General features: G+C 34.7%; 1 non-coding gene and 2 pseudogenes across 1 annotated transcript; 2 read left to right on the forward strand and 1 right to left on the reverse strand.

Moving 5' to 3' along the window:
• OR4C217P (olfactory receptor family 4 subfamily C member 217, pseudogene) lies at positions 252 to 1,178 on the forward strand (annotated as a pseudogene).
• Positions 3,366 to 3,495, forward strand: LOC111771960 (small nucleolar RNA SNORA18). Its single transcript, XR_002805844.1, has one exon. It is a non-coding gene; the product is annotated as a small nucleolar RNA SNORA18 (small nucleolar RNA).
• On the reverse strand, positions 7,203 to 8,097 carry OR4C274P (olfactory receptor family 4 subfamily C member 274, pseudogene; annotated as a pseudogene).

Below are 17,533 nucleotides of genomic sequence, written 5' to 3' on the forward strand. Positions count from 1 at the left end.
AATTTATTAAATATGGAAAAATAATTAATTTAATAATAAAATGGAGCCGCATTACAAACTGTGGAACAAAGTCTTGAGGTAAGTTACTAAGAAGCAACAGCTAAAATGCCCATGATAAGGAACATTTATTTTTCTTCAAATATTCCATAACATCATATATCACACTATATGTTACACATACAACCCTGAATTAATTCCCTTATATTTTGCAGATGAACCGTTTCCCACTCCTTCTTCTCATTCAAGAAATCATGCAGCTGAATAATAATGCGACTGAATTCATTCTGCTTGGGTTAACCCAGGAACCTGTTAGGAAGAAAATAGTGTTTGTCACTTTCTTACTTATCTATTTGGGGACTTCGCTGGGTAACTTTCTGATTATTGCTACCATCAAGACCAGCCGGGTACTTGGAAGTCCAATGTACTTCTTCCTTTTCCACTTATCTTTATCTGATACCTTCCTCTCTACATCCATAGGCCCTAGAATGGTTGTGGATGCCCTTTTGAAGAAGACCACTATCTCTTTCAATGAGTGCATGATCCAAGTCTTTTCATCACATTTCTTTGGCTGCCGGGAGATCTTCATCTTAATTATCATGGCTGTTGACCGCTTTGTGGCCATCTGTAAGCCCCTACATCACAAGATCATCATGAGCCATCAAGTCTGTGGTGCATTGGTGACTGTAGCCTGGGTGGGGTCCTGTGTACATTCTTCAGCTCATATTTTCTGGCCTTGAGTTTACCCTTCTGTGGTCCCAATGTGATGGATCACTATTTCTGTGACTTGCAGCCTTTGTTGAAACTTGCCTGTACAGACACCTACGCATCAATCTACTCTTGGTGTCCATAGTGGGGCCATTTGTACAGTGAGTTTTGTCATGGTGATGTTCTCCTGTGTTATCATCTTGCATTCTCTGAGAAACCACAGTGCTGAAGGGAGGAAAAAAGCCCTCTCAACCTGCATTTCTCTCATTATCATGGTCATCTTGTTCTTCAGTCCTTGCATATTTATATACACACGGCCTGCAACCACCTTCTCCACGGACAAGATTATAGCTGTGTTTTATACAATTGGAACACCTTTGTTCAATCCTCTGATTTATACACTGAGAAATGTAGAAGTGAAAAATGCCTTGAGGAAAATATGGAACACGAAGTTGATCTCAGGTAACAAATGATGAATAGAAGTTTCAAATTTTCTTTATCATTAGAATTGATCAAAAAAGTCCATAGAGAATATTGTCCTCTTATTGCAGAGTTAACATTATCCTAAGGTGGGGCATAAGAATTAGTTTCTTCAAGAAGATAGGCGATATGAACACATATACTGATTAGCATTGAGTCAATTTTATATAGAAATAGAGACAGCCCCAGCTAGAAACAGTCATGTAAGACATATGCTTTACTCTGCCTCTCTTGCCTGCCTAATAGCACTGTGTTGTGATCTAGTATTATCTCTGCCTTTCCTCATATTGATTCTTTGTGTTCTCTATTTATTCTTACACTTCTATATGCTTATATCCACAGCCTGGCAAGGTTTCCTCCAAACTGTTCATTTATTAAATACTGTGGGATCATAATGTCTATCATGAACCTTCAACTTGGTTGTTCTTCCTGACTCAAAGAAAGCACCAGATTCAAATAATTATAGAAACTTCATGTTGTAAAGGACAAGACATGTAATGTAGATAATCTCTCTTCTATGTCCTGTGGTTATACTTTGAATTGTTACCATATGTTTACTAAGATCCTTCTAGAAGAGTGACAGAACACTGTGAGAACAGTCACCCTTCTGAAGGAGTCTTTTTTATCTTAGGAAGGTTCTGATTATTTAGGTTATACTCAATATTACTCTGTTTGTAAAAATTACTTTTTGCTTCTAAAATGATCCATTCTAATTTTGGGGAAGTTTTAAGTTTTCTCTTGAGTCATCCCAATTATAATAATTTGTTCATAAGATCAGGTTCTTATGATTATGGCATAGATGGCCCAAATTAATATGGATATATTTATATGGCCTAGAAGAGTATATGCAGTTGATAGTAGGGAACTTGAAAATAAGAATTGATTAAAGAAATAATATTGTAACCAGAGGAGGATTTTTAGGCTTTGGAGCAGAATAGTTACATCACTGATATGAATTATTTTAGTTATATTTAATATAATCCAGAAAAGAGAGTAATTTGAATGAGACTGAGATATTTGAATGAAAACTATGTTTATGCAATGGAGATGGATATCACCATTTGTCACCATCCATCAGCACCACAGACTAATTGTATGAACAGTAAGAATCTTCTGATTTCAATTTCTATTCTTATTTTTATTTTTATCCATAGAGAAAATTCAAGGAGTATTTTTGTTTATTTGGAACTTCTATCTCTATTTATAAATTACTTAATTATATTAAGATTACTAGTTTTATATTAATTTTATTGTACCAGGAACTTTAGAATTTCTTTAGCTTGAGAAAATGAGCATCTATTTCTCCGTGTGGGAATGTAAAACTGTGAATTCCACAATAAACTCTAGTGACATATATACATCACTTTTTTCAGATTCTATGAATTTCAAGGCTACTTCATCTCAAGCATTTATTATTGGTCACAGCTGCTGGAGTTTGATTCTTCTCTTGTAAGCTTTGCAAAATAGTCAATTCCAGTTGGCATAGTTTTAGTTGAAGTCTTCTATTTCAAGACAAAGTAATTATGAAAAAGGGTGTATATTGGATCCAATTTAGGTGCCTCCCGAGATACACTCTATCTAATATGTCTTGTGGACATATTTTTAACACAGAGTTTCCATGCCCACTGTCACCACATCTCCTGCCCACAGAAATTCTGGTCTAATTTTTGTCCAGGATTTTATAATAAAGATGACAGAACTGTAAAGATGATTGAATATGCAACCTAACTAGGAATTTTTTGTTGAAGTCAGTATTCTGATAAGAAAAGAGTGGGGCTCTGAGATCTAGACAGACATAATTGTGCAGGGCAGGGTGAAAACCATGAAATCGCAAATTATCTTGCATCCTCTTTATTATCATAAGTAGCTTCCTCTCCCTTGAAAGAGAGGAAAGAACAGTCTTCCTTAGCCTAGACACCATGCCATTACCTTATTTGAAGAAATTGTCATGCAATGGTATTTGCTTTCCTCGTGGGCTTCCTCCTACACCCCTTATTGCTTCCAACCAGCTAACCAGGGGAAAACTGCAAGAAAGTCTAAGCAAGAATGTACATTCTTGCTCTAGGATAAAATGAAATGCATGAGAAATTGCAGGACTTTGCTGCTAAGTACAAGTGTGAACCATGGGAGCACTTCATTATGGGAGACGTTAACACAGAATGGCAAAATGTAAATCTTGAATTGAGGTCTATCCAATGGGGCTTTTTCTGTAGACTCACACTATTGGAAATGCCTTGTCAAGTAACTATGTGGTTTGCTTTACTCACAGAACTATTTGTTAGATCTGTGGGAAAGAAATACAATACAGAGTTCCTAAAAGTATAAAAGACCCAATAGTTCACTTTTTTTAATCTTAGGTATTGACAGTATCGTAAATATCTGTACTATTTTTTGGTGTGGAAGCTTAGGAGTGAATATGATTTGAACTTAATTCATATTTAGAAGACCCTAAAGTAAATTTCTTGAAGAAATTAATTCCCAAAGTTTCTAGATGGGACATTTTTGAAGTGTGTCATCAGTATATCCATATTCAAGTGGAGATAAAATAAACTCAACTAAAAAATTGTGGGCTGACTAACATGACAACTGTGGATAAAACATGGGTTATATTTATTTGTTTATTTATTTTTATCTTTTTTATCATTCTTAGAAATGTTTATTACAAGTATTCTTAAAGACTTCTCTACATTCATTACAGAATGGTAAAACTTCCATTCACTGATATAACAGTGTTCTCACTGCATTTTTTAAATTCTTCCTTTTCTAAGGGAATCTTATTATAATATATAAATGTACCAACTTAACATATGCACCTTAAATTTACACCACGTTATTTATCAGATATACTTCATCTAAAAAAAAAAAGCATAGGGTCTTTGTAAAAGGGCTGTTGTGTAGATGAATCTTGACTAAAATTTTGGTGGAACTAAAGTAAGCTTGATGGGCAGTGGAAGGAATTATATGTAAAATTCCCTAAATAAAAATTTATTGACTTTAATCAGCCATAAGAAATGATGAAATTCGGCCATTTGTGACAACGTGGATGGACCTTGAGGGTATTGTGCTGAGTGAAATATGTCAGAGGGAGAAAGTCAAATTCCACATGATCCCACTCATAAGTAGAAGATAAAAACAATGACAAACAAAGGCATAGCATTGGAGATTGGATTGGTGGTTACCATGGGGGGCAGAGGGGAGGGCAAAAGGGGTAATTAGGCTCACATTTGAGGGGATGAATATAATTAGTTTTCGGGTGGTGAACATGATGTAATCTACACAGAATTCGAAATATATTATGATGTACATCCACAAATAAATAAATAAGAAAAAAATTAGGTCTTAATCACTATAAACTTCCCTCTTACCAATACTTTTGGGACATTCTATAATTCCTGGTATGTTGTGTTTTCACTATAATTTGTCTTAGACATTTTCCAATTTCCCTTTGGTTTCCTCTTTTGCTCAACAGTTATTCAAGAGTGTTTTATTTTAATTTCAACGAATTTGTGAATTTTTCTATTTTCTCTTGTTATTGATTTCTTGTTTCACTCCGCTGTGCTCAGAAAAGATATTTGGAATGATTTCAATCTTCTTAAGTTTGTTAAGACTTATTTCGTGCCCTAACATATGGTCTATCCTGAAGAAAATTCCGTGTGCTCTTTAAAAGAATATGACTATTGCTACTGTTGGTGGAATATTCTGGATGTGTCTGTTAGGTACATCTCACCAATAGTGTTATTCTAGTCTTCTTTCCTTATTGATTTTCTGTTTAAATGTTCTGTCCATTTTTGTAAGTGGGATATCAATATCTTCTATTGTTGTTGTATTCCTGTGTATTTATCCTTTCAGATCCATCAATATTCATTTTACATATTTTGATGCTCTGATTTTGGATGCATATATATTTATATTTGTTATAATTTCCTATGGAAATGACTCCTTGTCATTTGTAATGACTTTCTTTGCCTCTTTTGCCTATTTTATATTTGATAATAGTTTAGTCATCCTGCCCTCTACTGGTTACCAATTACGTGCAATATCTTACTCTATCATTTCATTTTCAGTCTATGTGTGTTTTTAAATTTAAAATAGGTCTCCTGTAGATAGCATATAGTTAGATTTTTTAAAAAAAATTTTAACAGTGTGGATGTTTCCTCAAAACATTAAAAGTAGTACTACTATTTGATCCAGCAATTCCACTTCTTGATCTTTATCTAAAAAAATTAAAAATGCTAATGCAAAAAGATATATGCACCTGCATGTTCATTGCAGCATTATTTACAATAGCCAAGATATGGAAACTACCTAAGTGGTTGAATGGATAAAGAAGATATGGCACATATATACACACATGCAAATATATGCATATATATGCAAATTATCCATGATCAGTAACATCATTTAAGTTACTGCTTGCAATTATATAATAATATCTCAATTAAGGTTTGTTTTCATACAGAAAACACAATCTTATGTATATTCATTAATGATATTTATATACCACAGAAGAGTAAACTAAAAAACTTGGGGATATAAATATGTAGCTTAATAATATATACTTGTATTACATAATAAATTACATAAGTAATTCAAATAAAATATTTTAAACCATGGTGATATGGCAAATTTTACCTTGTGAATGTAACTTTTTAAAATCGACTTTATTTTTTAGTGCAGTTTTAGGCTTACAGAAAAATTTCACAAAAAATACAGAGAGTTCCCACATATCTTCTCTGCCCCCCTCAGTTTCCCCATTTACTGACATATTGCATCAATTTGGTACATTTGTTACATTGGTAAACCAATATTGTTACGCTTGTACTAAAGTTCATAGTTTACATTAGGGCTTACACTTTGTGTTGTACAGTTTTATGGGGTTTGGGTTATGCAATATGTCATGTTTCCATCATTCCAGTATCATAAATATCTGTTCTCCTTCACTAAAAACGACTTGTACTCCATCTATTCATCTCTTCTCCTCTCTCATTGAATCCCTAGCAATGACTGGTTTTTACAGTTCCCACAGTTTTGCCTTTTTCAGAAAGGAAATTTATAATTCATAACTGTCATGTAAATATTGCCATTTTGAAACATAAATATCCTTCTTAAGGTTATCTCATTCATTGTTTTTTTCCCATTAATATTTTAAAATTCAGTAACATCAATTGATTACTCTCTCTGCTTGTAGACCACATTAATATATCACCCTTAATTTCAGCAAGCTATGCTACAATTAATTTGCATGATTCAAAAGAAAACTTAATACCACCCCCTGCCCCAAAGAAAGAATCAAGTTGGGAGTATAAAGTAGATTTTACCAAAAGAATGCTATTCTGAGTACAAAACCAACAGTCACAGCCTTCCTAAAATCCAAGACCTACCTCAGGACGGTGCATAGTCTCACAGTTCGAGAAAGATCTAAGTAAATGCAAGCTTAGAATTTGCAGTAAATGCTCAAGAATTGGAAATAGGATTACTAGATTTTATCTTGTTCCTTGCAACATGGACTTTTTACAGTTATTTGAATCTGATACTTTCTGCTGAATCAGGAAGAACAATTAAGTTGAAGGTTGATGATCAAATGCGTCGAGACAGAAGTGTCTAATAAATGAAACCCTTTGGAAGAGGTAAAAGTAGTTAGGCTGTAGAGGTAAGCATGGGGCGGAGGTTAATCTACAAGCAGAAAGCATCAGTACTCACCATTATGAAGAACAGCTAAAACACTAGATAAAAACCATAGGTGACACTGGGAAGGCAAAAGTCAGAGAAACAGCAGTGAACCACTAAGACAATGGGCCTTCCATACCAGACTATCCCTGGTGCTGTCACTTCCCCTTCATAAATTTGACTCGATACTAACTAGCTTATGGGTTCACATTTTTTATTTTCCTGAAGGAAGTAACTCTCGTGCCTCAAATTAAGATTGTAAAACTCCACAATAAGAATATCATATTCTCTATGAACTTTCAGGTCAATCCAAACTATTAAGAAAAATTTAAAACTCCCATTCTTCTTTTGGCATCTGAGATGAACTTCTTGTTCCACAACTTTCTCATTGCATTTTTCACTTCTCCATTTCTCAGTGTACAAATCAGAAGCTTGAACAAAGGTTTTCCAATTGACAGGTGTCCTCATGTCCATGCGCAAGGTGGTTGCAGGGTATGTTTATATAAATATATAAGGACCAAAGAACACGATGACCTCTATTATGTAGGAGATACAGGTGGAGAAGGCTTTTCTTATTCCTTCAGCACTGTGGTTTCTCAGAGAACACAAGATGATAACATAGGAGAACATCACCGTGACAAAACTCACTATACAGATGGCCTCACTATTGGACACTAAGAGTAGATTTACCACATAGGTGTCCATACAGGTAAGTTTCAACAAAGGCTGCAAGTGACAGAAATAGTGATCAATCACATTGGGACCACAAAAAGGTAAACTCAAGGTCATAAAAATCTGAGCTGAAGAATGTATACAGGACCCCACCCAGGCCACAGCCAGCAGTGAACCACAGACTTGATAACTCATCTTAGTTGTGTAGCACAGGGACTTACAGGTGGCTACAGAGTGGTAAAAAGCCATGAGAATTAGGATAAGTATCTCTAGGCTACCAAAGTAATGCATTAAAAACACATGGATCATGCACTCACTGAAAGAGATAGTGGTCTTCTTCAAAAGGTCAGCCACAATCATTCTAGAGGATATGGACGTAGAGAAGCAGGTGTCAGATAAGGATAAGTGGAAAAGAAAGAAGTACGTTGGACTTCCATGTGCCTAGCTGGCCTAATAATCAGCAAGTTATCTAACAATGTACCCAAATAGAAAATCAAGAAAATGACAAACTCTTTTCTTCCTTACAGGATCCTTAGTTTACCCAAGCAGAATGAACTCAATCACATTATTGTTCAGCTGAATGATTTCATGAATGAGAAGAAGGGATGAATGTGAACTAAATTGTGTGAAAAAAATAAAGGAATTAACGTAAGTTGTGCCATGAGATATTATGGGATAGTTAAAACAAGTTAATTCTTGGTACTATGGGAAATCATGGAATATTTTAAGCAAAATTAAATACTCTTCATGAAGTACATTCTGACAGATTTCTCAGCGTCACTTCCATGCTTTGTTCCTAAATTTTTAATGACCAGTTCAGTGGGCACATTGAGTCTCAAATAAACTTGTGGATGTGATATTTTTCCTACAGTACTCTTCAAATTCAACCCTTTTTTTAACTTTGACATTATGTTGATTAATTTTGCCAATTTAATACATACAGAATTAAGAGCTAACGCTCATTTTATTATTTTCTTCAGTTTTCTCTCTCTTTTTTTTAACTGCTGCCAAAATCCTCCTCTTTTTGCTGAGGAAGACTGGCCTTGAGCTAACATTTGTGCCAATATTCCTCTACTTAACATGTGGAATGCCTACCACAGCATAGCTTTCCAAGTGGTACCATGTCTGCACCCAGGATCCAAACTGGCAAATGCCAGGCAGCCAAAGTGGAACGTGTGCACTTAACCACTGTGCCACTGAGCCGGACCCTTCAGTTTTCTATTTTAGTCAGTATTGGAGCCCATGTTTTGCATGGTGCATCACTTGGCGTTTAGGATATACATGACTGCCCTTGTAGGTTCAAGAATAATAATAAACAATGCACATACCACTCCCAACAAGATAAAGAATGTGTCCTTTATACAGTCCTTTACAACATTGTTACAAACATTTATACAAATAATATATTTTCTAGAAATACATAATGTTCTCTACTTCTCTACACATTATATCCCAGATATTCCACTTGAAAGGAGAAACAGGAAACACTTATAGTCTTTGAATAATCTACTGCAAACTTTAAGCACTATTATGATATTAGTTCTTGGCAAATCCTAATAGACAGAAATGAACGCTCTTTAATTTTTAATATATCAAATATCCCTATTTTTATCTGTCTTTCATCAGTTTCTGAAAAGCGCCCCTTAGAGCTCCTGAAGTGACGCTCCTAAATTAAAGAAGGGATATTACTTAATAGTTTGTTGTCACAATTCAAGTTTTTAGCTTAAGCATCATAGACCTAGAGTGGTTGTGTTTGGGTGTAACCAAGCAAATGGTTTGGGACCAAATCTTTACTGTAACCACCCAAACCCCACCTTCATGAAACAATGAAATGGAGTAGAGAAGAAGAAATGGCAGGGAGATGTGGCTTTAGAAAGAGGGATATTAGATCGTCAGTAACTGATTTATTTATTTTTTTCTTTCTGTCTAAGCAAAGTCAACGGTTATTAAATGTTGAAGTGTCACTTCTTTCAATGACGATTTCTTTTTTTTTCACATTTGAAAACAAATATTATCATCGCCCTTATTTCCAAGACCGAAGTCTTTCTCCAGATATTCCCTGCCAAGTTGATATTGGATGAGACACTGTATGAAAGTAAAAATATAATCTGAAATAAAGTATATTTAAATCTAATCTGTAAGACATACTTATCCTATTGTCTCTATCCCCAATCTCACCCAAAACTTCAATACATTGTCTTGGAAGTTGTGAGTTGACAAATGCTCAACCTGTGATAGACTAATACAAACATAGTTATATATTTTTTCCCTCTTTTACTACATTTTCTTCTCAATAGACTTGAAATTTCTCTCATCTTCCTCCAAATCAAAAACAACTCTTGGGAAAAGGCCTGATGAGGTTATTCACTTTGGAGTGTCAACAATTAAAAAAAAAAAGAAAAGTCTTTTTGGACTTTGTGATCCAGGACAAACATCTGAAACTTTAAGAGAAATGCATCTTGGCATCATAACCATTACAATGAGTTTATCATTTCCTTTGTTCACTTAAATGAGTGATGTGTCCTATAATATTAGCATTTGAAACTGTGGTAGGCATTGGAAGCAAGATGATGTGAAATTCTCTCATGCTCTATTCAGTCAGTGATTTTGGCCCCACACTAGAGAGTGTAGTTTTTGGTAGGGATATTATCAATTCTATTAACCTGTCTGTTTCCAGGATAAATTTAATTCTTTCTTACATTTGGACATATATACTTAAAATGACATATAATATTTTATAATATTTTATTCATTTGTAATTTATATTTATATATAACTATATTTATTATATATAATATATACAATAATTATAAATTACTTTATTCATTTATAATATAGTTATAAGTAATAAGTATATTTAATTTGTTTAACAATAATCCTGCATCTTTATCAAATATTTAATCAATAGTTTCATGATGATATGAAAATTCTAGACCCAAATCTGCATCCGCCACACTCAATTCTATCCTTTCATGTTCCAAACAATTTAGACTACTTTAGTCATATTTATTAATTTCTCTGAGAAACATTCTCTGTGGCCTCAAGCATACTTCAGGGAATCTCCTCCTGTGTTAAACCAAGGAATTTTAATCTATTTTGTAATTTATAATACCCTCTGATCTAGAAAAAGGACAATATAGTTCTCAAATCAACAAATATTTATTGAATTATGTGTATAAACAGGGTATGTTCACCATGTAATGGGGCTATACTAAGATTAGTAAATATAACAGGTGTGATCTCTGTCATAGAAGTAATGTACTAGCCAAGGATTTGAAATAACTAGTTGTAGCAGTAACTCGCATATAATATAGAGGAAAATTGGCAAAGATGTTAGGTCAGCGTAAATCTTCCTCAGGAAAAAAATAAATAAAAATTAAAAAATAAATAGTTGTACAGGATGCAAACTCCTCTTGCCCTCTTCTTTCTCGCTGTAATATCTTTCTATTTCTAGCTGCTTCAATCTTCTGTGAACTTTAGGATCAAAATGCTGAGAAACATCCTTTAAATGGCTTTTAGTGATTGCCTGTGAGAAGGAAAATTCATTCTCCTGTTCTCTAAATGCTTGCATTATAACTTTTCTTACAATAGTAGATACTATTGCATTAAAGGAAAAAAAAAATGAATGTGCTTATATTAGCTCCCTTCCTGGAGTTAGAATACTGAAAACTATGTGTTCTCAGGATTTTATTCTGCATTGTTCGACCTCAATGCCTTGCACTTTGGGGGTGCTCAGTAAGAGCTTTTAAATTGAATATTTTCTACTACCCCTTAAAACATGATCATATTTAACTTATTTTTGTTGCGCCATACTGATTACAAAACACATTCACAACATAAATTTGCTGTGGCTTTCTGTCTACTGTGTAGGTTAGAGAGACAAATATGCTTCCAATGTATAAAGCCAGGAAAAGGAAACAAACCCTGAGATCAATTTTAAATAACTTTTGAATAATTGTACAACTGAAGTAGAGGATGTCATACTCTGAACAGTACCACATGGCATGTAAGACATTGGAACTCTGATATCCATAAAATGATCATCTTAAAGCATTTTTTTAATGAATCCTAAGTCCTTAGGGGTGCAAGAGATCAATTTTTCATATATTCCTAATATTTATTCTTGTTTTTATGTGTGATATATGTATAATCACGTCAATTTTTTTCAAAGGTGTGTTAACACCTTTCATCAGGTTCTCAATGGAATCTGATACAACAGGTAACAATGATCCAAAGACAAAATGGCATCAGTAACCTAGCATATCTTCCAATAACTACTGTAGTCACCTCAACTCTTCAAACAAGATAAGGCAACTTTGAAGTGGCTAAATTTGTCAAAACAAGGATAAGAGAATGTGTTGGTTTAGGAATGGGTGCATGACAAACAAGTATTAAAAAAAAAGCAGGTGGGAAAACGTGGAGAATTGATTATGGTGAAATACAAGTTGTTAGGTGGCTCCTTCCTTGTTTCTGTTTTACTGCAGATGCTACAGTGAGAAGCACTTAGGCAGTCTCTTCAACCATCCACTCCTCCCTAGTTGAGTTCCACTAGCTTCCTATCTTTGGGAGAATCCCCATACTTACTTTATTTCTACACAGAATTTACCATATTCTGTGAGAATGTTAGCAAGTTGCCCTGAGATTCTTTACCCATTAAATGCCCAAAGAAAAGAGTAATGTAATTTATTCTTCTGAGCTCCTCACTCTGGGTACTGACTCACATAATTTCTGCTTATCTGTTCAGGAGATGGCCTGGAAACAGCTTTAACTGAGAATCAAAATTCCATCATGAATCTCAATACCCACTACTTATGTTTTCTATATCTGTTTGCCTCAAATTACATTTAATTAATATTTATTTGTTCCTCTTTTCAAATATTCTAAACAGAGCAGGAGTCTTGTGGAGAGGGAAGTAGATAATACCACATGTGGAAGAACATTGGACAGGGACAAATGTTGATGAAAATGGAAGATTTTTACCCAAAATATCTTCAGTAACTCCCCTCTCACATATTGGCAAGTTATCTTTCAGTTTTCAGCCTCCTCATTGTCATAATTTCTGAGCTTTCTCTGAGAAGTAGTCAGCTTTTAAATTAAATCTCAGAAATGTGTAAATTGCCAATTATATTCTTATGGTATCATATTGGAAGCATACAGGGAGTAATAATCTTATATCCTGATACAGAAACTCTATTAAAAGTTGTCTTTGGAGATGGAAAAGTTGGCGTTCTCCAGAATTTACCTGTAGGTGACTACCTCCATTAACCTTTCCTAGAATTTGTAACCAGGCACGTCATTTCTAACTTTCTAGAATCCAAAGTTCTTAGTGACCATTCATCTTGTCACACTACCTTACATCAAAATCATGTGTTAAATTTTCTGCATTCTGACATCTCTAGAAACTGTAATAAACCTTAACTCAGGAAATACATTCCTCTATCCCTAGACTGCTTTTCACATGATACCTTTTCACAGGCGTGGTGCTCATACAAGATTTATTGAGTTCAAATGCTCATTTTTCCTCAATAATTACATTTATTCCTTATATTAGCAGCAAATCTCAAGAAAACTAAGTTCTTTTTTTCTGTTCCTTTCTCAGTGTATTTGGAAACAGTATAGTCAAAATAAATATAAAAATATATTAGAAAATTATTTTAGATTATTTTATAATGATGCATCTGTGTGCAAAAAGATGGAAATATCTGTAAATTATCTGTTAGAAGACTCTCTGAATTAGTGTCAAGTCTGACCATTCTTTTTTGATAGTGGCATTCTCATAGAACACTGAAAAAATGTTGCCTGCATTCCAGGGGGAACATTTAAAAAAATAATGATGTAAGTTGTTAGCCACCTGGAAAGTATTATTCTCTAAGGTTTTCCTTACATTGTTAGTCATAAACATCCCACATGAAATAAACTTAACTTCTGATTTGTCTGTTCAGCCTACAAGAATAGCAAATTAATCTGCCTCATGCTTGTTAACCACATACAAAGATTCAGAATTGTTAGATTCTTCAAACTGACCAAAACTACCAGGGAAAAAGAAGAATAGAACAAATAAATGGTGGATAGGATGACAAAGAACAGAAAGAAGAAAAATAGTGTCACTTACAAAAAAGGAAGTAGGTCACCCAGAAACAAATCTGCTCCAAACTGGAGGCCTAAATTACCCCTCCTTGCCTTTCTCAGTGGAAACTTTGCAGAACAGAAGGGTGTGAGATGATATATTCAAAATGCTGAGTGAAAAAAATCACAAATGAAGAATTCAATACCCATAAAAAGTATCTTTTTAAAACAAAGATGATATAAACACATTTCTACACAAATCAAACCTGGGAGAGTTTGTCACCACCTGACCTGACTTACAATAAATGCTAAAGGGGCTTCACATTTAAAGGAAAAAACAATAAACAACAACATGAACACATATGAAATTATAAAACATTTTATGTAGTTACATATGAATACAAACGCAGAATACTTTACTAAAGTAGTAAATCACAATGCATAAATTAATTTAATCATGGTGCATAAATTTCTCTTAATTTTAGTGTAAACATTAAAAGACAAAAATTTTAAGAATAACTATAACTATGAAAGTTGCTCAATAGAGATAGCATAAATATATATAAATTGTGACATCAATAACAGAGAATTATTATAAAATGTGAGAGGTGAAGTAAAAATGTAGATGTGGTTGATGTTATGATGTCACCACTAAAATATACTATTCTAATATTAAGATACTTTATGTAAGTCTCACAGTAACCACACATGAAAATACCTACAGATGATACAAAAGAGAAAAATGGAAAGGAATCAAAGAATACGAGTACAAAAATCAACAAGATGGAAAGGAAAAGAGCAAGAGAGGAATAGAGTAACAATTGCAAGACACTTTCACAATAAATAACAAAATGGCAATAATAAGTCATTGCCTATCAACGATTTTTTGTGTATTTGGACTAAAATCTCCAATCAAAAGATATAAAGCAGCTGAATGGACTTTTTAAAAGAGTAAGACTCTACTATATGCTTTCTATAAGAAAACCAACTTCAGATTTAAGGAAGTGAAAAGTCTGAAAATGAAGGCACAAATAAAAATACCCAATGCTAATAATAAATGAGAGGGAAGAGCTGTGGCTATACTTTATATTTGACAAAAGAGTCTTTATGTCAGAAATGGTTAAAGGAGAAAAAGAAGAACATGATATAATGATAAAAGGATCAATTCATCAAGTAAACATAACAATTATAAATACATATGCATCCAACAGCAAAGCTCATAAAAATAAAAAAAAATAATATGACTGAGGGAAAAAGAGAGCAAAATATAATAATATTAGGATACTTCAGTACGCCCATTTCAATATTGGATAGAACATCCAGGCAGAAAAACAATAAAGAAACAGCTGAATTAGACAACCCAAAGGATGAAATTGAACAGACATATACAGAACTTTTCACTCAACAGTAGTGGAATACACATTAACTAAATAAACCCAAAAAATAGCAGAATAAAGGAAAGAGTAAAGACTAGAGAAAAAATAACTAAAATAGAGAAAAGAAAAACAATAGAAGAATCAATGAAAATAAGATTTTTTAAAAGTTAAACAAAATCAATAAAGCCTTAGCTAAAGTAAGAATAAAAGAAGGCTCAAATAAATGAAAACAGAAATGAAGGAGGAAAAATTTCATGGGATGACAGAAATATAAAGAATCATTAGAGACTATTGTAAACAATTATGCACCAGCAAATTAGATAAACTAGAAGAAATAGATAAATTCCTAGAAGCATCTAACCTACCATGATTAAATCAATAAGAAATAGAAACGCTGAACAGACCAATAACAAACAAGAAGATTGAATAAAACATTTTATAACAAATAGGAGATTGTTGGAAAGATAGTGGTGTAGGAGGCCTCTGAATTCACCTCATCCTGGAGACATAACAAATCTACAACTACCAATGGAACAATTACCTTTCAGAGAGAACCGGAAACTGGATAAAAAGAATCTTCACAACAAGGGGCAATACTGACAGACGTGCAAGAGACAGAAATATCCCTCTACTGAGGAATAAACCACATTCTAGCCACAGTACTCATGGCCAGGAGCAAACCTAAGATACAAAGCCTTTCCTGGAGGAGTGGTGGAACTGAGCAGGAGTGCTCTGCCACAATAAGCAGCCTTTGACTTAAGCACAACTGAGATGAATGCCACAATATGTGGCTTTGCTGGCTATTACAACCAATCAGTATACCCCCAGAAAAGCTATTGAACATAAGAGAAAGAAAAGTCTGCTCTTAGCGGGGCTATGCACAGGTTGACCCATTCCTGAAACCAACACAAATCACCAGAAAGAAAGGTGCATAGTCTTTTGGTAAAAGAGACTTGATAAACTCTGAGCACATCTCCAAGAGGCATGCTACAGCTGTGCCCACCTACACAGGGACTGAGACATTGGCAGCAGCTATTATTGTGATGTAATGCAAGCTTGCTGACACAGACACTGGCAGATGCTATTGGATTTCTTCCTCTCCTGTTTGTGCAGGGATTTGCTGCAGCCATTAGAGCTCTGATTTAATCCAGCTCAGCCAGGGCAGGCCGACCACCTGAAGGACTGGTCCTGCTCACCAGAAGGCCTGCAGGGAACTTATGCGACCATGTAGGTGGGGTGTATGGGACTTCTGCAGTGAGTTGAGTGAGTCAGTATTGGCATGGCAGGAAATGCACTTAAGACAGGACTGCATTGGTTGGATGTGTGGACCCATAGGTGGTGGGGATTGTCGGTGGCAGCAGACTTGTGCCATTGGCCATCTCAAACAGCCACACAGGGTATCTGCCCCACACTCCAACACCTGAAATGATTTTGCAATGCCATGCCTAGGAACAGCTCCACCCAGCTGCACACCTGACAAACCTGACGACAGCCTCTGAGACCAAAGGCCTACAGCAATTGTGAGCCCCTGAGTCTAGCAACCAACCATGATGAGTGTCTGACTCACTTAACAGCAAAACAGTAGCAGTTATGTGCTATTAGACCTTGAAGGCAGCTGTGCTGGGGCTTTTCCCACCCAATGATGTGAATAAAGTGACCATAGGAGCTGCACACAGCTTAGAATTACAACCAGCCAGCCTGGGGTTCAGAATCCACAGCAAGAGTAACCCTGCCACAACAGAAGGACACATGTAGCCTTTACAGGGGAAACTCCTGCAACATTAGGAACTGGTGACAAGATGAAATCAAATAACTGGGCTCCATAATGTATCTGTTATATAAGGACACATTGGGAGCTGATCCGTCTAATACATAGATATAAGCACAGAGAAGTAGGCAAAGTGAGAAGACAAAGGAATATATTCCAAAAAAGAGACAGGAAAATCCTCAGGAAAAGAACTAAATGAAACAGAGATAAACAATCTACCTGATAAAGAGTACAAACTAATACTCATAAGGATGCTAAATGATCTTGGGAGAAGAATGGGTGAAAACAGTGAGAACTTCAACAAAGAACTGGAAAACATAAAAACAACAAATCAGAACTGAAGAATATCATAATGGAAAAAATTCATTAGAAGAAGTCAACAGCAGAGTAGATGACACAAAAGAATAGATCAGTGAGCTGACTAAAGAGTGGAGGAAATCACCCAAGCTGGAAAGAAAGTAAAAAAAGAATTAAAAACAATGAAAAACAGTCTAAGGGACCTCTGGGACAGCATCAAGCACACTAACATCTGTATCATAGGTGTCCCAGAAGGAGAAGAGAGAGACAAAGGGGCAGAGAACCTACATGAAGAAACAATAGCTGAAAAATTCCCTAACCTAAGGAAGGAAACAGATATCCAGGAACAGGAAGTGCAGAGAACATCAAAAAAGATGAATCCAGAAAGGTCCATATCGAGGCAAATTACAGTTAGAATGTCCAGAATTGAATATAGAGACTCCTAAAAGCTGAAAGAGAAAGTAAAAAAGATACATACAAAGGAATCCCCATAAGTCTATAA

The sequence above is a fragment of the Equus caballus genome, chromosome 15 (assembly GCF_041296265.1).
Source record: "Equus caballus isolate H_3958 breed thoroughbred chromosome 15, TB-T2T, whole genome shotgun sequence".
Lineage (NCBI taxonomy): Eukaryota > Metazoa > Chordata > Mammalia > Perissodactyla > Equidae > Equus > Equus caballus.